The sequence below is a fragment of the Canis aureus genome, chromosome 34, assembly GCF_053574225.1.
Source record: "Canis aureus isolate CA01 chromosome 34, VMU_Caureus_v.1.0, whole genome shotgun sequence".
NCBI lineage: Eukaryota > Metazoa > Chordata > Mammalia > Carnivora > Canidae > Canis > Canis aureus.
The window spans coordinates 29,039,925-29,063,903 of NC_135644.1; the positions used below are offsets into that span (position 1 = coordinate 29,039,925).

Sequence of the window (23,979 nt, forward strand, 5' to 3'; positions counted from 1 at the left end):
TGTGAAAATAATGTAACAATTTTTGTGGGTATGAAACATCCTATGAAAGATGAATAAAAATTGCAGTTGAAGAATGTACATTATTCATCTTTAGTTTTATAGAGTAAATTTGGTACTTTATTTCATTTGAATCCTTAGAAGCATAATAGGCAACTTGCAAAGATTTTGCACATCTGTTAAAATGCAACTGGTCTGTGCGGTCCACCACAGTGAAGTGCAAAGGATTCCACCACAGACTATTTTCCCAGACTGTTAATTCCCTTCCCAGATGGTACTGCAGAAGGCAGCATGAAGTGTATGACTTTTTTAGCCAATTCAAGAAAAATTCTATTCTAAGAAGAAAATCTCTATTCTAAGTATGACATGGAACAGAGAGATCTGAGGCTGAGTTCTTTCCTGTCACTACATCACTGTTACTGGCAAATTCTTTCTCCTGGAAAGAAAGGTGGGAGCAGCCCCTCACATTCATCAGCAATGTGGTATTTGTGGAAAATAGAGTATAGTCTATTCTATTGTAAACCAATCGATTTTCTTTTTTTTTATTTTTAAGATTTTATTTATTTGAGAGAGAGAAAGAGAGAGCATGAGTAGGGAGAGGGGCAGAGGGAGAAGGAGAAGCAGATTCCCTGATGAGCAGGGATCCCCATGTGGGGCTCCATCCCAGGACCCCGGGATCATGATCTGAGCCGAAGGCAGATGCTTCACCCACTGAGCCACCCAGGTACCCCACCAAGCCATTTTCTAATCTTTTTTATCATTTTAGTCCTTTCTGAATACATAATATGTGATAAGAAGGCCTTATGGATACTAATATGCAAATACAGTATATGCATATTTACATTAAGAATATTCTAGTCTGGAGTACCTGAGTGACTCAGCGGTTGAGCATCTGTCTTTGGCTCAGGGTGTTGTGATGCCAGGGTCCTGGGATCGAGTCCCACACTGGGCTCGCCACAGGGAACCTGCTTCTCCCTCTGCCTGTGTCTCTGCCTCTCTCTCTGTCTCTCATGAATAAATAAATAAAATCCTAAAAATAAAAACAAAACAAAACAAAAAAAAAGGATGTCCTAGTCTTTTTGTGCATTAATTCTTGTTACAGGAAAAGAGAGAACCACTTTTAAATGGCGGGTGGTGGGGAGTGGGGGGGAGGGGGCAGGAATCCAGAAGATTAAAAAAAGAATAGAATTTGATGTTTTGTTAAAGCTAAAGGAAAACAGAAATTATATGTATTAATATTTATTTTTTTAATTTTTAATTTATTTATGATAGTCACACAGAGAGAGAGAGAGAGAGAGAGAGAGAGGCAGAGAGACATAGACAGAGGGAGAAGCAGGCTCCATGCACCAGGATCCTGATGTGGGATTGGATCCCGGGTCTCCAAGATCGCGCCCCAGGCCAAAGGCAGGCAGTAAACCGCTGCACCACCCAGGGATCCCTGTATTAATATTTATTACTTTCCATTTTGGTAAGGCTTAGCTTGAGAATCAGCTCTCTGCCAGTCTCACATCTGATAATGTATACGTTTATAAAAATTAAGTGTGGTGCAACATTAGAAAGAATATACTATATAATTAAAATGTGGGATCCCTGGGTGGCGCAGCGGTTAAGCGCCTGCCTTTGGCCCAGGGCGCGATCCTGGAGACCCGGGATTGAATCCCACGTCGGGTTCCCGGTGCATGGAGCCTGCTTCTCCCTCTGCTTGTGTCTCTGCCTCTCTCTCTCTCTCTCTCTCTCTCTCTCTGTGACTATCATAAATAAAAATAAATAAATAAATAAAATGCACATATGTAGGTTTTAGATTAAAATACTTTAAGAAATGTTGAACTGCAGAGTTGCCTCTATTTCCATAATCTCGTCCCCAAGTCACAGATGCAGGCTGCCTCAGGAGGAAACTAGGAAATACATGCCTCATCCATTTGCCCTGTCTTCTGATGCCATCCATTGGTCAAAAACAAGGAAGGTGAGAGGGCAAAGTTGTCAACTGGTGCAAGTCAACTTGTTTGAGAAGGTGAGATGAGAAGGGTAGGTAACAAATCAGAAGAGGCACACAGAAGTAGAGTGAAAATGTGGGTAATATTTTTTTGGCAATAAAAATCCATGACTGTCTCTGGTTGTTCTAGATATATTTTGTGTACTTTTGTTCAAAGTAAAAATTAATTTCATATGAGACTCGGCACTTTATCAGCCTTTGGATCATCTGACTTGATCGTTGACGCTAGAATGTAAGAAATAGAAAACAAAGAGTTACATTAATTTGATCAAAAGAAAGGTCTTAGATGCAAAGCTAGCTTGTGTGATCTAGAGGGAAGAAATTTATGTGGAGCATGGCATTATCCTCTAAATCAAAGATCAGCCAACTTTTTTTGGTAAAGGGTCAGATAGCAATTATTTAAAGCTTTGTGGACTATATGGTCTCTGCCACAGCTAGTCATTTTTGCCACCCTAGCTCAAAAGCAGCAATAGACGATAAGTAAGCAAAGAAATGTGACTATGTGTCAATAAACCTTTACTTCTAGACACTAAAATTTGCATTTCATATACTCGTCATCTCCCTTGTTTCCCTGGGTATATTCTCTAAGGCTATGAGAAAATCAACTCCCTACATTAATTCAACCTTTTTACACCTACCTTATTCATTTTTTCTACTCAACTATATCACCCTCATCAGACTAAAAAGACCACTTACACTTACACACACAGAGCAGGTCCACTTATTTCTGCTAATTAAAAGTGCTTTTTTTGTAACTCCTTTTATGAGAAAGGAACTAAATTCAGTTTGCAAAATAAGAACCAATGTACCACACTTTTTTGTGTGTTAATATTGACTATAATATATTTGCTAAAATTATCCAACCCAGTAGCATAAATCATGATCAAAAGTGCTATGCCATAAAGACTACTGTTTGATTTTAGTTTTATGATAAATCCAATATTTTCTTTTACTGTATTTAGTAAGTAAAATAGTATAAAAACATCATTTTTAAAAGATTTTGCCTTTTAGTGAATTGGTTCTAACTGTACTGTGTATGAGGCTTGAAATAGTTTCCCTTCTCTTGGTCTATATTGGCATAGTTTAAATAACCTAATATAAAATTTCTCCTGCAAATATTCTTTATATTTGGGAGAAAAAATAAGAGTGGAGGAAGGAAGGAAGGAAGGAAGGAAGGAAGGAAGGAAGGAAGGAAGGAAGGAAGGCTTTTACTGTATTTAGTAAGTAAAATAGTATAAAAACATCATTTTTAAAAGATTTTGCCTTTTAGTGAATTGGTTCTGTGTATGAGGCTTGAAATAGTTTCCCTACTCTTGGTCTATATTGGCATAGTTTAAATAACCTAATATAAAATTTCTCCTGCAAATATTCTTTATATTTGGGAGAAAAAATAAGAGTGGAGGAAGGAAGGAAGGAAGGAATGGAGGGAGGGAGGGAGGGAGGGAGGGAGGGAGGGAGGAAGGAAGGAAGGAAGGAAGGAAGGAAGGAAGGAAGGAAGGAAAGGAGGGAGGAAGGGAGGGAGGAAGGAAAGAAAGAAGGAGGGAGAGAGTGAGGGCAGGTGAAAGGAAGGAAGGAGTCTGAAGTTGAAGCTACTTTAACCAAGTATCTACAAAAAAGTTTCTTTTTCCCCTAGGTCTGAGATCTAGCCAAGCCCATACACCATGACTATTCATCACTGCTATTTAAACTCATGAAAGTTGAGAGCAATGACTTGGTAATTCCGAATTCACCTGCCGAGCTCATCTAGTCATTATGTGGAACTTTGCAATGTCCCACATTACACATGCATCTGCTGCACCGTCATTTACAGATGCAATGAGAGAAAACCTGTTAAGATGAGTCTTTGGGAGAAGAAAAGGCATATAACAAATACAAAAATTAAAACACTCAGGAATAAGGTAAATACTGAGAGTAAGAACTGGGAATGAGACAAATATTGGATTAAGACAAATACTGCTGCAGATTCCAATGTCAATTCTAACAGTGCAAGTTAAGATTGGATTGTGTTGACTGTTGAAGATGAGCAGCTAAAGCAGAAAGCAAGAAAAAATCTTCTAGGCTAGAATTCTATGTCATTGAAATTTTTCATTGCAGGTGACTTCAATTATTAGATTATTAAAACAAATTTAAGCTTAGTAGTATACTCTTAAAGGTAATCAAACCCAATAAATTAATATAGCCTAAGAAATTTAAATTGACAGCTAATCATAACATGTGAGAGCCACCTGAACCTCTGAAGTGCTTTTATGTATTTTTTATTATTGCAGCTAATTTAGCCACACATATCTCATACCTATGAAGAATTTTAATTGTAAAACACAGGTATTAAAACAAAGAACTTTTCGCTCATTTACCATCAGTGCTGAACCTATAAACTCATAGTATTCATTTTATTATTCTAATGTATTTTAATATATCCAGGTGTAGTACCATGATTATTGATGTTCGTCTGAGAATCTTTTCCATTGGAAGAGATTAGAGAGGCAGTTTAGTGTAGCAGTGAAGGTTTGGGCTCTGAAATCAGACCCTCTGAATTTAAGTGTAGGTCCCTCTAACCCTCAGATATGGATCCTTGTACAACTTGAGTAAACTCAGGGGAGGGTGAACCTGGGCTTTCATATCAGCCTCCTCCAATGTGGGGTAAAGGGAAGGAGTGGGGCTTAAAAGCTATCAGCCATCAAACATCAAAAATAGAGCTGGATTCTTTATTGCACTAGGTTATTTTGAGAATTAAGTGCTCATGACAATCCTTGACACTCAGGAAATGCTCAGTACAAAAAAAATGCTTGGCAAATCTTAGTTGCTGTATTTTATCAAAACTGTTGTACTGGAATGTGTCTAACATGTATGGTGGTGAGAGAAAAGGAGACATAGTCATGAGCTTAGAGGTTAAGTGTGCTTGACTAGAATGATGGGAGTGAGCACAAAACCCTGAGAGGCACACAGTGGAACTAGAAGGCATATGGATACCTTGATTCCTCATATCATAGCTTCTTAGGAAATAAATTAATTCTATCATGTATACTTCCTCTGTGTTGCAATCAAGTTACTGTGGTCACAGTTCAGAAATAACCTTTTAAGTGAATTACACTCCTTCTGGAACAGATCTGTGGACAGTGCTTCAAAAGGAAAGTTGTTACGATGGAAAATTAACAGTAAAAAATTCCAACACCAAAATAACACTTAGCTTTCTTCGTAAATCCAGAGGAGTATAGCTAAATTATATAATGGGCCCTATGGTCACATATGCACAGGTACAAAACACTTCTCCTTTCATCTCTGTGTAATAGAACTGGTGCAAAATCATTTCTGGTGCTTGTAAGCTGCTAAAGCATGCCTTTGCTACGGTTATCTAAGAAAATAGAATACAGTCTTAAGATGGTCTTGCTCTAAAAGGCTGCAGGTATCTTTGCCATTTCTCAGCATTTCCTAGACATTGGAATCTTTTTATTTCCTGGAATTCCCCTGGCCAGAGAAGCTGTGAGATCAAGGTGATATTAAACTAGACCTTCTACCATATAACCTCTAGAACCCTCTGTACTTAGAACCTGGTCGTGTAGATGAGTTTGTGCACCGCACCCCACTCTTTACCCTCACATTTCACTTCAGGTTGCATAGACACATCAAGAAAATATTTTAAAGGAATAGGCTTGCAAAGAAATAGGCCTTAACTTAAATGGACTAAATATCGGGTCAGAGTTCTTGGAATTCAACTGGCATGTGAGCTAATGTAACCATTTTTCAGTTTGCTATAAAACAAATATATAACATATAGCTGGAAGTTACATTGAGAGGGATTTCCTAGTGGTCAAATAGCAAGCTGTCACCATATTAATCATCATAGACAGTTGAGATATTTTATTTATTAAATACCAGCAGGGTTTATGTTAATATTTAGCAGTTTCACATCCCTACTTCCGTTAATGGCATTAACATCGCCCATTACCCAAGCTTAAAGTTTTTAATACACCTTTGATTTGTTTGTTTGTTTGTTATTCAAGTAGGCTCTACATCCAGTGTGGAGCCCAAAGCAGGGCTTGAACTCACAACCCTGAGATCGAGACTGAGCTGAAATCAAGAGTTAGACACTTAACTGAGCCACCCAGACGCCCCAAATGCACCTTTGTTTTGATCCTAAACATTGTTCTCCGTAAAAACCTAAATTGAAATTGAGAGATTAAATTGAGCATTGGTTACTCCAACTCCATGAGAATTATCAAGACTAGCCTGAGTTTTGTTATTCCTTTAGCTGCTTTCTCTCTCTGCCACAAATAAAATATTCATTTTTTTTATTTGTTTCTAGGACCATTTACTACTTGTGTTCTCTTTTCATGCCCTAACTGTTCTTTCTATGTTAAATCTATGGCCCATATTTTATTCCCAAACTTCCAAATTGTGGCATTATTCTAAGGCAATGTCTTTGTTCTTTACCTATATTCTTTGATAATTCATCCATATTTACAGTTTGGACAAAGGTATAATTCACAACCTCACACTCTGTCCAGAAATCCAATTACACACTTTTCAGTGACTAAGTGATTGACTATTAATATGTCAAAATCAACAGATGTAATTACAGATAACTGGCTACATTCTAACTCTTCTTTGGATTTCTTTATTTCATGGAACCACCCTCTACTCAACCATTTGAAAAAATGGTCTTGATTTCTTCTACCTGGGAAACATGTCTATTTACCCTTCAAGTGTGTCTTTTGCATCTCTTCCCCTTTTAAAATTTCTATTATCATCATTCTAGTTCAGTTACCAATTATTCATCACAAACATCACTGAAATAGCCTCCTTACTAGTTCCACCCACCTAGAGTCTCTTTTCTGTATTAACCGCACATTGTATCAAGCTAAATATTTCTAGAGTGCAACCACTCTGCTGAAAAATATTCACGGTCAAATCATGTTTTCCCTGAACTTCAAAGCCCCACATTGCCGTTTCAACTTGCATCCAACAACTCATTTACACATACTAAATGCTTCAACCAAGCAACACTACAAATACATAGTTCCCTAAAAACCTCCTATGCTTCTCGACTCCACGTTATGTACTTTCTTTTTCATTCTTTGTAATTCCTCATCAGTTAGGACAGTCATGTTGCCAAATTTTAGCGATCTCTGAAGATTCCAGTCAAATACCATTTTCCCAATAATGCATTCTTTCAACAACCTCTTTCAACTTGAATTATCTCTTAGCATCCATTGTATTTGTTTTCACATTTTTAAGTGGAAAGCATATGATTTTCCATTATATTTATCTCCTTATAGAATATTAGTTTCTTAAAATAAGGATTATTACTTACTTATTGCTTCTATTTTTTTTCATGCCAAGCACAAACCTTTCATGAAGTAGTCACTCTTTAAATATTTTTGTGAATATGTGAATACTTTAACATCATAGAATATTTTTATTTAAGAAATGAAAACCTTCTTGTGTAATAATGATAAAGTAATTGAACAAGGTCATACAGCTTGTCACTGATAAGGCTGATCCAGAATCATCATACAGAGAAGAAAAATAAGGGTCAGAGGAACACAGACGGTTTCTAGTCCTTATTTTTAGTTCTGTGTTAGTAAGGATTTTGTTCAGTTATAAATGAATGAAAACACAAGCACTTGATAATGCAGACAAAGGCAACATGTGAATATTTAGAAAGTAGTTATAGTTTAGAGATGTTGATCAAATATCTAAACTCATCTGATTAGTACTTTTATCCTTGAGAACAAAATTTGCACAGATATAAATAAAGTATTTTCATTTTTCTGGAAATCTCAGTTGCATTGCTGTCGAAGAGATCAGCAATTATCCAGGGACCAATTAGTCTGTTTGTGGATTATCTACACCCTGTGGATTCCTCCTCTTTGCTTTCCTCCTTATCCTTGCCTTTTGACCACTTCACAGTTGTTAGCCAGGAGAAAAAATTAAAGAAATAATAAAAAGTAGATAGCCAGGAAACATGAAATTAAGACTCTGTAAGTTATTGTACATTCAAAAGAACTGTTACTATTCATTAACTGGATCTTTTGAAGGAAGCACCAGACAACTCAACTAAAGAGCAATTAACTTATGAAATTTTTCAAATTTGTTTATCTTAATTATTTGATTGTTTCATCTTGAAAACTCAAACTTCTTGCATAAGCTGATAACAATAGTAATTAAAATCACATTGAGAGATTATTCGATATTGTACTACTTTATGATTTTCTACATATGCACAATTTGCTAAGAACTTGTCCAAAGAACTTTACTAAGGCTTAAATGCTCTTTTAATGTCAATGGAGAATATTTCTGTGCAGTTTATTAGCTACCACTTCCCATTGAAGCCCTTCTAGTCATAGGGAAGTTCCCAATACAATTGGAAAAATCCGTCTTCAACTACTAACATGCACTTTTCTATTTATGTACAGTTGGAAGGGGTCCTAAAAATCAATTTGCAGCATTGCCCACTGGGGAATATATTCTTTATACTTGAATTTCATTTTGGCAGAGAGAAATTTACCTGAACACATTTTAAGCATTTTTTAGCTACATTCCATGTGTCCTCTGTCATTTTGGGCCAACTCAATGTTAGTGATCTCTGTGGATTTTTCTTTTTCCCTCGGGGGCTCTGCTCAGGGTTTCATGAACGCAATGAAGAATTTCCCCTCTCAACTGTCCTGGGACTACTCTTTTGTCTCTAAGAATAAAATTCTATTCCTGACACATAATGATTTTCCTCTCTGCTTAACAGGAGACCCAACTTTTAACAGTTCCTCCTTATTTAACTCTTCTATCACATATCTTCTTTGCACTAAGTAACCCCCAATTATATAGGAATATTTAAACTATTGGTACAGTTTAAGTAGATATAGGAATATTTAAGCTATCATTTAAACTATAAATTTATTTATTTTTACTTTCTTATTATATTATATAATATATATGTATATATTTAACCTAGTGCCTCTGGACATTTGTACCCAAATACAAAAAGGGAATTTATGAATTAAATTGCAAATGTATTCTAATATATTCTGTGTACTCGATTTTATCTCAAAATCATCCAAGGAGAAAGGAAAACACTAGATTACCATTCAGAATCAGGAAACAAGAGAGTGTTTCTACCTGGGAACCATGAAATTTTGATAGTAGATGTGATTGCAATTTCTTCTGCAGTATTTTATGAACTGAGTGAAATTTTACTTACTCTCTTTTGCTTATCCTATTCACCAATATTCACACAACACTATTATCCATTTTCCTTACTCTTAGAAAATTTACCAGCACATTTTTTAAATTTTTATTTTTGATCTGTAGAATTCTCTAGAGTGAAATAGCAAAAGATCAAGTGAGAGCTATACGTTGATGCCAATTTTTCTACATATACAACTTCTTGATTCTTCATTTTATATATTTCAGTTGAGCATACAAATCAGTCTTCTAGAAATAAAAGCGAAATGATGATTCCTTAGAGATATGAGTGGTTCAGCGTACATGACACTGCCAAATTTATTAGATCACCTTCAAACTCATAGCAATCTTGTGAAGAATGTAGTGTGATTAGTACCATTATCTCCTATTTATTGAATAGGAAACTGAGGCAGAAAAGTTAATTTGTTCAGGAATCACAGTTTAAGGGACAATTTTGTAGAATTGATTCTTACATGTTTCATTGAGTTAAACTGCCCTTTGAAAATAAGTAAAACAATAACAACTTTATTTGGATAGCGTTGGTATTTACATAGAATTTTCTTATGTCTTTCCTTTCTTATTGTGGCAGATGTAGAGAAGAGAAACAGTTTTGTCCTGGTACAGCAAGACTCTGAATTGCTATCAATCTTTGACTAGAGATTGACTTGTCATATGAAATAAGGAACATGGAATAGGCTATACATCTCAGAGGAGAAATATGTTTAAGAGAGTAAATGAATATTTTTTCTAAATTTAATTTTCCTTTTCAAAGCAATGTTAAAATATACAAAGGGGAAGAAAATTACAGAGAATTTCTTATGATTCTTGTTAAATATGTTGATTTTTAGTTGCTCCTGCCATGTAACAATGAATACTTTCACGTGTTTGGAAAATAAACAATGCCAAATGTAGTATGTCATGTTTTTACAGGATCATTAGCCATATTCTATTAAATATAATAATTTACTATATTTCTGAGAAAGAGAGAGAAACATCATGTAAAATCATAAAAGACTTGGAAAACCATAAGAATTTCTGCTTTTTGTAAAATGGTTTTAAAATGTGCATGAGGAAACATCAGAGTTATAAAAAAAATTGATGTGGCATCATAGAAAAATCTAATTTAAAACATATTGCTTTGTTAGACTGCAATCATCTTAATAATATACTCAAAGATAAATGAAAATATATTTTTCAGGATAAGGTTTAGCAGGATGCTGCATCTGACACCGTGATTATTGATAGTGATGGTAAAGTTCAAAACATCAAAAAGTTAAAATATCCTGCCGAAGTACCAAAAATGGTGGAGACGAAGTGGAAAATTATGTGAAATGTTAGGGATGTTTCATTCCAGTACCTTGGCCTCATTATATTATCAGCTAAATATAAAGTACATAGACCAGATAAATGTCTCATTAAGTACTTCACAGTTCTTTCTGGGAACTTGGTGGTTGTCCTGAAAATGAAAAATAGAGAAGTATTTTATGTGAAAATTATGGTACAAAAAGTGTTTCAGTGAAAGTTTTTATTAACTTGCTGAGTGTGGTAAGGCATGATAGTAGTTATTTTATTAATTGCTTTTACTTAAGAAAGAGAAAGACCTAGTCTACATAGAAATTTTAAGACAAAATATTTACCCTATTTCAAATTCAGGTACATTATCAACTTTTGAAGTCTGATACAAATTAAGAACTTCCCACTTCCATTTTTGAGAGGACTTTCCTCAAATAGCATTTGTGAGCTTAATTTGACATTTATTTCTCCCTATATACACTCACGTATTAACATATAGGAAACGATAAATTTCATGTTAATGTTTACCTATTTCTGGTTTTCACCTAAAAGATTTATGTGAACACAACACAAGAGGATTATAGATAGGAAAAATTGAATTACTTTTCAAGGTAAAAATAAACTTTCTTTGATAATTAATTACTACATACAGTTTTAATTATTCTATGTAATTAATATATCCCGTCTCTTCCGATAATAAAATTGGGGGAAAAATCTATGTAATGAATTATTGCTGTATTTCTTATTCTGGCAAAGTTCCCATTGCTTTCAAATATACTTAAAAATGACAAGGTGAATATGATGGCACCACTTTTCTTTCACAAATGTAGTCATGCTGAAAATATCTACGTAGACGACAAGTCACAAAGCATAGAAAACATCGTAAAGGATGCTTGTTAACAATAAAAAATGAATGGAGAAGAGATAGCAGGGTGTGAGATGAGAAGTGCTCATAATACCTGCAATATATAAATACCAGGCTTCAGTTTCCAAGACAAGTGAGTCTCACTCAGATTGACAGATGGTGGATGATTGCTTCTGGTGGAGAGAACGATGGTTAGTTTGCAAGTAAAAGCAGATAAAGGAGCACATGAATAACAGTGAAATCTTTGGTATGTGGGTAAGGCTTAAATTATAAATGGCTTAAATTATAAATGGTTCATGATTGACTGGCCACAAGAAACTTATTAAGAATGCACATATGGTGAAGGAAGTGTAGTAGTCCTCTAACAGATGAATACAGCTGATCATAAACAAATCTTGTATCAAATGGAGGGGAGTTATTTGGAAAACAATATAAGTTTGAAGGAGACCTAAGGACGGAAGAAATACAAATTAAGCAGGCCCCCGTGATTCAAAAAACAGCAGCAACATGCTTGAGGTATGAGCATGTTAGAGTTAAACTCTGGTTGATCTAAGGACAAGGCTTCTGTTCAGAATGCAAATGGTAAAAATAAGGGATAAAATAACCTAAAAGTGCTAGACAAATGAAACAACCCATGTCAAGCCTTTGCTTATGAGGATAAGCCCAAGTGCCCTCCACAGAGAACGTGGCTGTCACCCGCAATGAGGTCAGACTCAAATATTAGGGAAATACCCACTTGTGCCAAGAAGAAATGTTTCACCTAAGCAGGACTTGGTCAGATAGTTCCAGGTCCATGAGAGCCATGCAACAGGAGAGTTTATCCCATCTCTTGAAGGAACTGTGTGCATAGAACCTCATACCATCTTGAACTCAACCCAGAGAGCTGGTTCCTAATCTCTCTCATATTTTTAAGCCAATGTGTATGTGTGTTTTATTACTGCAGTTGTTACAGGATTGATAAAGCTGTAAAAATAATTTGAATAATTATAAATCATAAAGTGTTCATTCTGAAATTACTTCTTGAAGTCATTTGTTCTAAACTCCCTTCATTTTTTTTTTTTTTAGATCAAGAAAGTGAGGTTCAAAGTGTATAGCTGAATTCCTTGAGGCACAGCTAATTAATTAGCTCCTTAGTTAAGGCTGGAAATCAGGAATCTTAATTCCCCAGCAGAGTCAAAGGATTACTAATAATGGCTTGACCAATGACAGTTTTTCAAGGAAAAGTTTTTTTCCCCTTTCTATGAAGGAATAATGTCATTCTAAGAAAACTAATATTTTTAAATGCTGGAAAATTGAATGCGACTTTGAATAAAAGCTTAATCTCTAGTTATTTTTTTCCCCTCTAACCATTTAATATGGATTATGATTGGGGGAAATCTCTGGCCTTAGTTGAATTTCTAAATTCCACAGAAAACCACTTCTAAATATCCAAGCTTATCATTTAATTCAAATGCTGACAGACGTTACTATATATGATTATGCATTTGAATAATACCTTGAATGTGTATGACATATTTTAACACCTAATTTAGTTTACAGAATCTCTCTCATTTTCTATGTTAAGAAATGATGCATGGATAATTAATCTTAATCTGATTCCTATCGAGAAACAGAGAGGTTAAGTGAATGGCTCCAGGTCACACAGCAAGTCAGCAGCAATTTTTTAAATGTCTTATTTGAATATAAAAACATTTAGATAATAGAATAATTATTTAGGGTCGTCAATAGTGGTAACACTTGTCATGTTGAGATAAGAAAAACATATTTTAAATCTCACAGGACATTTCCTCATGGTAAAAACTGGCATAGTAGTGACTTCCCTAAACTTAATTTTTGTATTATTTAACCTTGTTTCTGATAAAAAGGGAGAAATTCTATTCTGTTTAGTAAAAAATACTGAATTCTTAATATTATAATTTTTATGACATTATGTATATTCATTCAGACAAAATACAATCAATTGTTTTCCTCTCAATTTTTATGAAATAAAGAGGTCAAAATATCAAAGCATTCTATTGATGCTGAAATGACATTGCTTAGTGTACAATATAAATTTGCAATGCTCCAAAACTCTCTGGTTTGGGTGATGAAAACCACAGGAAATGTATTAAATATTTGTGTTTTGATTATAAAATCCACAACAAGTGAACAAAAAGAAATTACTTTTCTTAATTTTTAAGCCACACCTAGAGCTTATCGTAGAAAGGAGAGCATCAGAATTGCACTTAGTTGAAAAATGACTTTAAAATGTAAGAAATAGAGCTTTATTATAAAACATGCTCTATGAGATAGGTATATGACAAATTTTTCTTTGAGTCACAAGGCAAACAATAGTCCTTATAAATATGTGCTGTTAATACATTAAACCAAATTATTCATTATATTTATTGAATGTCTCTACCAATTTTAAAAAGCATTCTGAACTATATGAAAATGCATTTCAGAAAAGGGGATAATACCTTGAAAAATCAGTATCTTTGTTACTGATTATCATATTAACCAAATGTGTTACTGCAATGATACTAATTCAACTTCATTTGTTCCCTGATGTTTAAACAGTAAATAATTATCATGTTTACCTCACTTAGAGGGATGACCTTGGCATATATTCTATTAAGATGAGCTTTATGCTTTCTAACATGCCACTTGAAAATTATTTTGGTCATATCAAGCTATGAGACTTCTTGAAAAATTACAATAAAACCAAAAGATGCATCTGTGAAGATGGCAGAGAATATAACCAGTTTTTCAGCTTCCCTTGCGCCAGGGGGAAATACAGGCCCTTCCCAGGAAGAACGGATCTATTTATTAGCAAGAGACCTTCACAGTTTATGGAGAACTGTTTACATACCCAGTATTCTTTCGTCTTCCATATGAGAAAATAGAAAACTAGAGTTGAATTCAGCATAAGACATTTTAAGACCAAAATCAACCAATAAAGTCACTTAATTTCATAGAATTAGGAGAATTTTACTTGAATGGTATGTGTGCAAGGGTATTAAAATATATCTGTATGGTGCATAAGAACAGAGATGGACCAGTTGGCCACTATGAAAGTGATGGATATAGATAGGAAACAACTTATTTTCCCAATATGCAAAAAAAAGTATATGTAAGCAACTGTTAATATTAATCGTACAGAGGAATAGAGGCAAGTATTTTTAAGAAATGATTTTTCCATTTAGAAGGAAACGTGTTTCTTATACTTAATTTGGTAAGTGCATAAAAACCAAAAGAGGAAAAAAGCATTTCTAATGTCACAATTCAAATATATTCACAATCAACATTTTGTGACATGTCCTTCCAATTTTAAATTTAAGCTTCAAATTTATATGGCGACAAATCATATTGATCATGGAATTGTGTTTGTAATTTTTCATTAATTGTTTTTGTAGTCAGAAATCTGGGATGCCTGGGTGGCTCAGCGATGGAGCGTCTGCCTTCAGCCCAGGGCATGATCCTGGAGACCCGGGATCGAGTCCCTGCACGGGGCTCCCTGTAGGGAACCTGCTTCTCCCTCTGCTTATGTCTCTGCCTCTCTCTCTGTGTCTCTTATGAATAAATAAATAAAATCTTAAAAAAAAAGCTAAGTCAGAAATCCTAAAGTTATTATTTTAGTATATATATATATATATATATATATATTAGTTTATTTGCCTTATTATTCTATTATTTATTATAATTTGCATAATCATTTCTATATAGCCAGCCATTATTTTGGATCTTTCTGTGTTACAGAAAATGCTACAATAAGAATGTGCCAGAAAATGATTGATTTTTAGTTCTCCTAATACATTGCTAAACTGGTTTTTGTTTAATTCTGTTTAAAGTGTGACTGTGAAAGAGGCAGTATAGCATACCACTTAAGAGTAAGGAATCCAAAGCAAACTTTGTGGGCTCTGTCACCAACTTTCTGCACAATGTGGGGGAAATAACCTCTCTACAACTCAGTTCCTTCATCTTTAAAGTTTGGGTTGTAGAATTGCTGTAGTAGTAAAAAAGTTAATACATGCCAATGCTCAGAACATTTTCATGCCCATAGCACCATGAACCTTGACTACAAGATGTGTCCAGCTAAGCCAAATTGATAGAAATGTATTGTTCCAAATAATTAACTATGTCATAGTTTCCAAGGTTGTATCTTTTATAGGTAAGCAATCAGCAGATTATATCAACCATAGTTAACCCCAATTTGTAGCCCTTTGGGTAGATGTTCAATATAATATCTTTTCCAGCTATATATATATATATAGGCGTGTATTGGGGGGAAATTTTATTTGCAGACTTTTCCAAACAATTCCCTTCTTGTGGGCAGTGGCAGCAAGTTGCTTGTATTAGTGGATTCATCAGGTGTAAGGTGAGTATACCATCTGGGCTCATTGGTGCATGGTCTTAGCATTGGCTCTAGGGATTTGACTATGTTTGCCTTATATTCCATTTGACTTCTGAACTGTCAACTGAAATTTTTGTTTGGTACTTACATGGCACTTCTAAATTATTCCTCAGAGATTTACATAAATGAGTGTCCCACATGAGAATGTGTTCTTAAAAGTTCCATTTACCTGCACATACTATAAGGACATTGACTCAAGAGTAGGCTATAGGCTCAAGAGTCTACAAATATCCAAACATTCCCCTGTAGTCAGGACCTAACCTTCACTTCTGCTAAATAAGTGGGTCTCAGTTTTGTCCACTGTAGATTTGCCCTTGGCCTCATCCACCGAGGTTTTACATTCCGTAGGATATGGCATGACTGATTTCCACATAGCAACGTGTCTTTCAATTTAAGAACTCTTATCAGGAATCTAAGTAGCCTGTTTTGCCTCAGTTCGAAGAAAATCAGAAGGTTCAGACCTCATTTTAAAAGTTTTGTGGAGGGACGCCTGGGTGGCTCAAGGGTTGAGCGTCTGCCTTCAGCTCAGGGCATGATCCTGGAGACCTGGGATCAAGTCCCACATCGGGCTCCCTGCGTGGAGCCTGCTTCTCCCTCTGCCTGTGTCTTTGCCTCTCTCTTTCTCTCTCTGTCTCTCATTAATACATAAATAAATAAAAGTGTTAAAAAATAAAAAATGTTATTAAAAAACATTAAAAAAATTAAAAGTGTTATGGAGGTACTAAGAGACTTACTTGTTGCCTCCACCGGCAGTGAAGCAACAACTTGCATATATATATATATATATATATATATATATATATATATATAGTACTAATCCTGAATTTTTCCACTTCTTCTAAACTTTGCTCTCTCTTCAAATGATCTTCTGACTCCTCCAAGACATGATCATTTTTTCTCTAGCCTCAGAATTATCTAATGCCCTTCTGTAATGGGGATACTTTTTTTACCTATGACAGTAACAAACTAGAAATATGATTTCAAATGGGCAGCATTTGAATTCAAAATTTAGATATCTCTGCAGGATAGCCTCATTCGATTTCTGCCAAATTTCTAGTTTTAAACACTTCTACAACCACCTGACCTGCTCAGTCAGGCCATTAAGTGGATTGAAATTACTTATGTCATCACTCTTCAGATTTTTAATGGTATTTTTTGTTGTTCAGAGCCTGAGTCAAATTTTGATATTATTATATTAACTTTGTGAAGATAAGCTCAAAGGATTCCCAGCTAAGGAATGTAATTTTATCAAAACTTGAACACCACTGTTGGTCCCTGATCTTCTTGCTTAAAGCAGGTTCAGTGAGAGATGGTAACTTATTCCTCAAAATTTGAAGACTGTCTATTGCCACTATTCTCAGGAATTTCACATACTGGATTAGCCTTGAATACTGTTCTAGATTTATTGAACATATAGTATTTGTCACATGAATGACTACAGTCCTTAACTCCTCCTAAATTTACTCCTTTGAAGGGTGAAATGATCTTTTTATCAATGGAAGGACCACACTTACTGTTGACAGTTACTGAGTCCAAGTACCACCTCACTTGATTATGGCAATATGATGATAAGTTTAAATATCCATGTGTCATACTAGATTCCATTTTATGAGATTGCAAATAGGAATTCAAAACTGGTATTTTTAAAACATTTTTTTTTTATTTATTTGAGAGAGAGAGAGAGAGAGAGCAGAGAGAGGGGCAGAGGGAGTAGAGGGAAAGACTCCCCACTGAGTGCAGAGCCTGACCCAGAGCTCGATCTCATAACCCTGATATCATGAACTGGGCTGAAGTCAAGAGTCAGATTCTTAACTGACTGAGCCTCCCAGGCAGCCCCAAAACTGGTATTTTAAGGAAATCATTAGAGGTATCCATATTGGTTCATCAATCCTGTTCTGCCTGTTTATTTCCTATATAGTATGTAAAATAATAAAGATGTCCTATAAAAGTATACTCATGGACAACTAAAACATTTACAGGAACAAATTTTTAATCCTTAATGATCCACTGTTAGTCTGTAGTAGCTGATGTATATACTGGCCAGAAAAGACTGAGGAAAAGAGAATGAGAGAGAATCAAAAATCTACCTCCAGCCATTTTCCTTTTCAGAACACAGATCTTAACACTGCCCCCTAGAATTCTGCTTTGCCTAAGTTTTACCACCTAGAAGGATGTGGATAATTTCAAAATTTTCCATTTATCATGGCAAATCAAAACTCAAAGGGCAGGCTTTTTTAGTAACTGCATGAAACGAGTACTGGCAAAAAGGCCCCACACTCCAATATGGTCAATACTATTATACATTCAGGTACAGATGACTGGACTAGAGGATAATCTCTTCAATTTGTAAATTTAGTTCCCTCCTTCTTGTAATTCCCATGTGTACCCAGTCTAACCTTGTACCTTCCAGAGTGTCATCTCTGTATGAATTACTATACATTGAACCCCATATCCATCAATCCCAAAAAGTTTATGCATAACACCGCCAGGCTACATCATGCAAATTGTTGTATAAGGCCTACAATGCTGCCCATATTTGCCTTGGAGAAGAGTGAATCTCTTGTCTATCAAATATTTAAAATACACTGTCCTCTTCCTAATGGGAGTCTTGTCATGTTCTTTATTTCAACACATTCTTCAAAACCCACCAGGTGAGTAGGTTATTGTTATTCCCCAATAGTCTTTTTACTCCTTCCCTTTGTTTCACTTCTCACTTGGAAAATATGCATCAATTTTCCCATCACACCACCCAAGTTATTGGGTTTTTATAGTTTTCAAGTCCAAGCACTGCCTGGCTGTATTATGGCAATACGATGGTGGATTCCCAGAGCCCTCTGGTACACTGGATTTCACTTTCACTGGGAGTGCAAGGTGAGCCTACCAAGAACGAGGTACCTAAGTTCTCCAAGCTGGACACGTCCTATTACTATATCCTGTATCACAGTCTGATCAATGGAATTAAATTCAGTGTATCTCCTTGGATCATGACAAAGCCAGGTGAGGTGGGTGGTACACACCTTACATTCTTAGCACATCAGGATGATTTTATTTCTGAGTGAGTGAGAATTCAGGGAATTACCCCTCCATAGGTTTTTCATATTTGCCCACTGTTGTCATACCATGGAGAGACATCTGTTCATAATGGTCTGTGGCCACGTGGTGATTTGTGATCAGCTGAATAATCGGTTCCACTTGGTAGTTACTAAAATTAATGGAATGTCTCATAGATTGTTAATTCTTTTTACCAGTGTTTGTCTTTAAACTTCCCAGTTCTTTCACAGAATATCCTCCGAATTCCATCGCCACTTAGTTTTTTATTCCAGCTACTTGTATAATAATTTTAAAAAATAACCAACGGTCTTAATTGGGCTATTTTGCAAGTGAATATAACATTTGTCCAGGTGCTTAGTGCATCAATTTCCCTTCTGCTTGGAACTGTATTCATTTAGCCCGTGGTTTAAGCTTATTTTTCCCAATTCCACTGGTGAGAATTGCCTTCCATAACCTTCTTCAACTCTTATTTCACTTCTCACCAATTGGTAAGCATCACACCAAATTCTCATAATGTATTTCCATTTCCTCTTTTTCTCGTCAAAAAAGTGCTTTAGCTATTATTATTTGCAAAAAAATAAAGATAATCCTGTTAACAACACCAATCCAAGAAAACACAGAGTTGGATTATCAAATCATATTCATGAGAATCAGAGATTAACCTAGACAGACAAGTAAATTCTCATAAATGAGGGCTATAAATAGACTCTCCTTTATCTTCCTACTACAGCTGGTTCTCAACTTACAAAGTTTCAATTTACCATTTGTCAACTTTGCGATGGTGCAAAAGTAATGCACATTCAGTAGAAACCATTCTTTTAGTTTTGATCTGTTCCTGGGCCAGTGATATAGTACAACCCACTGTCAGGGCGCTAGGCAGCATGGGAAGCCCCAGGTTCCCATCAGCCATGCAGTCACAAGGGTGAGCAGCCCCTACACTTATAATCACTCCGTACTCACTCATACAACCATTCTGGTTCACTTTCTATACAGTATTCAATAAATTACATGAGATATTGAACACTTTATTATACAATAGGCTTTGTGTTAGGTAGTTCTGCCCAATTGTAGGGTAATGTAAGTGTCCTGAGTACGTTTAAGGTAGGCTAGGCTAAGCTACGATGTTCAGTAGGTTAGGTGAATTGAACCCATGTTTGCCTTATGTTATTTTCAACTTACAATAATTTTATTGGGGCATAACAGCATCCTAAGTCAAGGAAGATTCACAGTTAATGCTATCAAGAAATCTGATTTGAATGATTACAAGGAGATTTAACCAAGTCATTTCTCCCTGGACATCCTCCCAGTTGCAATTGGAAGGATGAGCAGAGATTAACTGTCAAAGCTTCCGTTTCATCCACTAAAAGATAGGAGATAATTTTAAATAAATAAGTGTTAGTAGAGATAGATAGCAAAGGGTTAATTAAAGGTATATATAATCCTTATGTATAAGGATTTGAAAATTGACTGAATGTGAAAGGTCTGAAGGCATTTCCTCAAAATTCTTATGTTAAAATTCTAATGCCTAGGAGGTGGGACCTTTGGGAGATAATTAGATCACGAGAGTGGAGCTCTCCTGAAAGGGATTAATGCCCTAATGAAAGAGACCCAGATATTTGCTTGCCCCTTGCACCTCATGAGAACATGGTGAAAAGTGAACAGTCTACAGCCTGGAGAGACTCTCACCAGAATCTGACCATGCTGGGATCCTGGTCTTAGACTTCCAGGCTTCAGAACTATAAGAAATACATTGCTATTTTTGTAAGCCACCCAGACTCTTATATTCTGTTATACCAGCCCAAATGGACTACTATGGAAGTAGCAAAGTGGTAGTATGGACTAGTAAAGTAGAGGGAAGAATGGATCCCAGGCCTCTTGATTTGTGATTTTGTTAATGTTATTAATATTGATACTTACTAAATAAATTTGTAATATACATTAATATATTTACTCATTTATATCTTGATTAATATATTTTATATATGTATTTATCATATATTTGTTAACTAATTATATTATCTAAATATGCCTTTTATATATTTCCACTAGTTTTTCTATTTGAGGAATCATATTTTGTAAATGAAAATAGCCAATTCTTTTATATGACTGAAGCAGGAAAGATATGCTATGCATTTTTTTCACTAAATTAAATAAAATACAACTTTTTTTGAATTTTAGGAGCACAACTATTTTATTTTATTTTATTTTATTTTATTTTATTTTATTTTATTTTAGGAGCACAACTATTTTAGAAGAATGAGATCCTTCAGCATTGGTAAGACATTCTCAGAAAACATCTTCAAGTGTTCCCTTCCATTGCATTCTCTCACGTCTCTCCCGCTGATCTCAAGTACTTATATTTGATATTATCTGAGATATCTCTCTGATGCTCTGACTTTTTTTCTTCTTGGACTTCAGTTTAAATAATTTTCATTGACTGTTTTAGTCTACTGTTAAGCCTTTTCAATTGATTTTTTTTTCATCTCAGATACTTTATTTTTCAATATTAAGATTTTAATGATTCTTCCTTAGAGCTCAATTTTATTCTCGCAGACTCTCCCCCTCCCCCCACAGTTTATGGTAGATATAATTCTATCCCCACTATTTGCCCAGGGATAAAAACAGAAGAGATCTTTTCTAATCTATAAGTGGCTTTTTTCAGTCTGAAGTTTATTTATTCAGACATTTTTGCATCTTTATCTGTCTAATCGGTTTAAGAAAATTCTTACCGTGAAACTTATTTAACATTATTTACTTGTTAACAATGAGAGCCATAGCCTCTAGCATAGAAGACAGTGTAAGTTTATAGAGCCATGCCACATTATGATTTCTAACAAATATCTCTATTCACTAACAATAGTATTGTATGACTCACTGTTTCCATAGTATTTTCACTTGAAAATATTTAAAAACCAACTGTAGAATTGTTTCTCCAATTAATTGAATCTGCAATTTTAACACAAATGTTTTTCTCTCAAAGAATAACAAGTTATGATAGAATTTCAAGATGCTAGGATCATTCTCTCTTACTGGTAGTGTGAGATATAATTATCTCTCCTAGTGATGTCATCTTTATAATTCTTAACAATATGTGTATGTATGCATTTCAAAATTTTCTTACCAAATCTATTTATTTATTTATTTATTTATTTATATTTTTATTTATTCAGAGAGAGAGAGAGAGAAAGAGAGAAAAAGAGGCAGGCAGAGAGGGAAAGAGAGAGAATCTCAAGCAGTTTCCACACCCAACATGGGACTTGATCACAATACAGATAATAACCTGAGCCGAAATCCAGAGCCAGATGCTTAACTCACTATGGTACCTAGGTGCCCCACCAAATCCTTTTTAGAATATCAGAAATATTCTATTAAAATTATTGTTATGCTTTACAAATAGTTTCTTATAATTTAAACACTTTTCAATGTAGTTTTTCCTTTAAACATTGTTACTACCTTCTGGAATTGCATTCAAAAATCCATCTGGTGTAACTACCTCCTGAAGGCCAGACAATATCTAAACCATCCAAGTTTAAGAATGTTTACTGAGTTATTCAAGGGTGAACTGCCCTTTGTCAACTTCCTGCTTCTGATACATCATGGAAGGAACTTAGAAGTCACCACTCTGTCCTACAAGTATAAAACTGAACAAACTGAAAAATCAAAAATTCTTTCTAGATCTGTTCAGAGAAGGGAGATCACAGGGCAAACCACTGTACCAAATATTGGAGAGATAGACAGGTGAAGAGAGAACCAAACTTACCAAAGCAGACACCCACAGATAAAAACATCTCTGTGGGAACCAGTTCAGGAGTAGAAAAACCTAACCTGTAATTGGTGAATTCTGAAGGCTTAATATAGACAACTCTGGGAGTGAAAATCTCCAGGAGAACTCAGTCTCAGCAGGTTCCCCATACTTTTGTGAGCTTTTCCTGCAAAGGCTCTACCATATTCTTACAGTGAATATTGAAGAAAAATCCTATTGTACTTATAGCAGGAGGATTGGAAAAGGAACTATTTTGAAATATGCTAGAGTATTCTGTTCTTCTTAAAAAGGCTTACTTTTAGGAGAAATTACTTTGCCATGAGGCTTACCTGCTGGGATTTTATCAGAGCCTAATTGATGTAAGAAAAGAGAAATACCAAACTCTAGATCCCTCTAGCTATACCCTTCCCATCTAAGGGGTGTGGAGGGCAAAGGACAAAACAAAACCGATGTATTGGTGAAGTTCATAGTCCAAGAGCACAGGCTCACCAAAGACAGAGACCTAATCACAAGACTAGAGAAAACTTCCTCTCCCCCAACACCTCTCTTTAGATTAATAAAGGTCTATTTATAGCAGTTCCTTTTACCTCATACACCATGTCTATTTTCTAACAAAAATTACAAGGCATATTAAAGGTAAAAAAAACACAATATGAAGAGACTGAACAAGCATTAGCATCAGACTCACATATGGTAGGTATCTTAAAATTAGACAAGAACATTTTTTAAACTACAATTAATATGCTAAGAGTGTTAATGAAAAACATAGATAATAAGTAAGAACAGACAGATAGTATAAGCAGATAGATGAAAATTCTAAGAAAGAATAAAAAAATAAATGCTAGAGATCAAAATAGCAGAAATGAAGAATGCCTTTGATGAGCTTGTTAGTAGACTAGATATGACTGAGAAAAGTACCTCTGAACTTGAAGATATGACAACAGAAATGTCCACACCAGAAAAGCAAAGAGGAAAAAAAAGAACTTTTAATAGGGAAACAGTCACACACACACACACGCGCGCGCGTGTGCACAGACACACACACACAGAACAGAATAGCCACATTTTGTGGGACAACTACAAAATGTAAAATATAAGCATAATGGAAGTTTCAGAAGGAGAAATATGTAACAGAACAGTATTTGAAACAATAATGACTGATAATTTCCCAAATTGATGTCAGACACCAAATCACAGATCCAGGAAGATTAGGCAATTTGATTTTTAAATGTGATGCTGCTATCAATATATTCCAGAATCATGGTATTGTTAATAGTGTGGGCTGATCATGGAGGTGACACATATTTTTCCTAAACTTCAAAGTGGTTACAGTTATCCTCAAGGCATAAACTGAGAAAAAAACCAATGTTCTGGCATAGCTCACCCTACCTTAATGTATATGGAATATTACTAATTGTAATAAAGTAGTAATTTTAGGGAGATCC

General features: G+C 35.0%; 1 long non-coding RNA gene across 2 annotated transcripts in view; it reads right to left on the minus strand.

Annotated features, from left to right (window-relative positions):
- Positions 1-2,054: 2,054 nt before the first annotated feature.
- The window catches only part of LOC144304457 (uncharacterized), a 138,112-nt gene continuing 116,187 nt past the window's right edge, over positions 2,055-23,979 (minus strand). Inside the window, exons 1-3 of one of the 2 annotated variants that reach the window (XR_013371365.1) lie at positions 23,453-23,491; positions 11,422-11,500; positions 2,055-2,215 (exon numbers count right to left, since the gene is read on the minus strand). This is a non-coding gene — a long non-coding RNA (uncharacterized LOC144304457). Of the gene's footprint in view, positions 2,216-11,421; positions 11,501-23,452; positions 23,492-23,979 lie in introns of those variants that run through there. The other variant, XR_013371366.1, reaches the window with a different exon arrangement.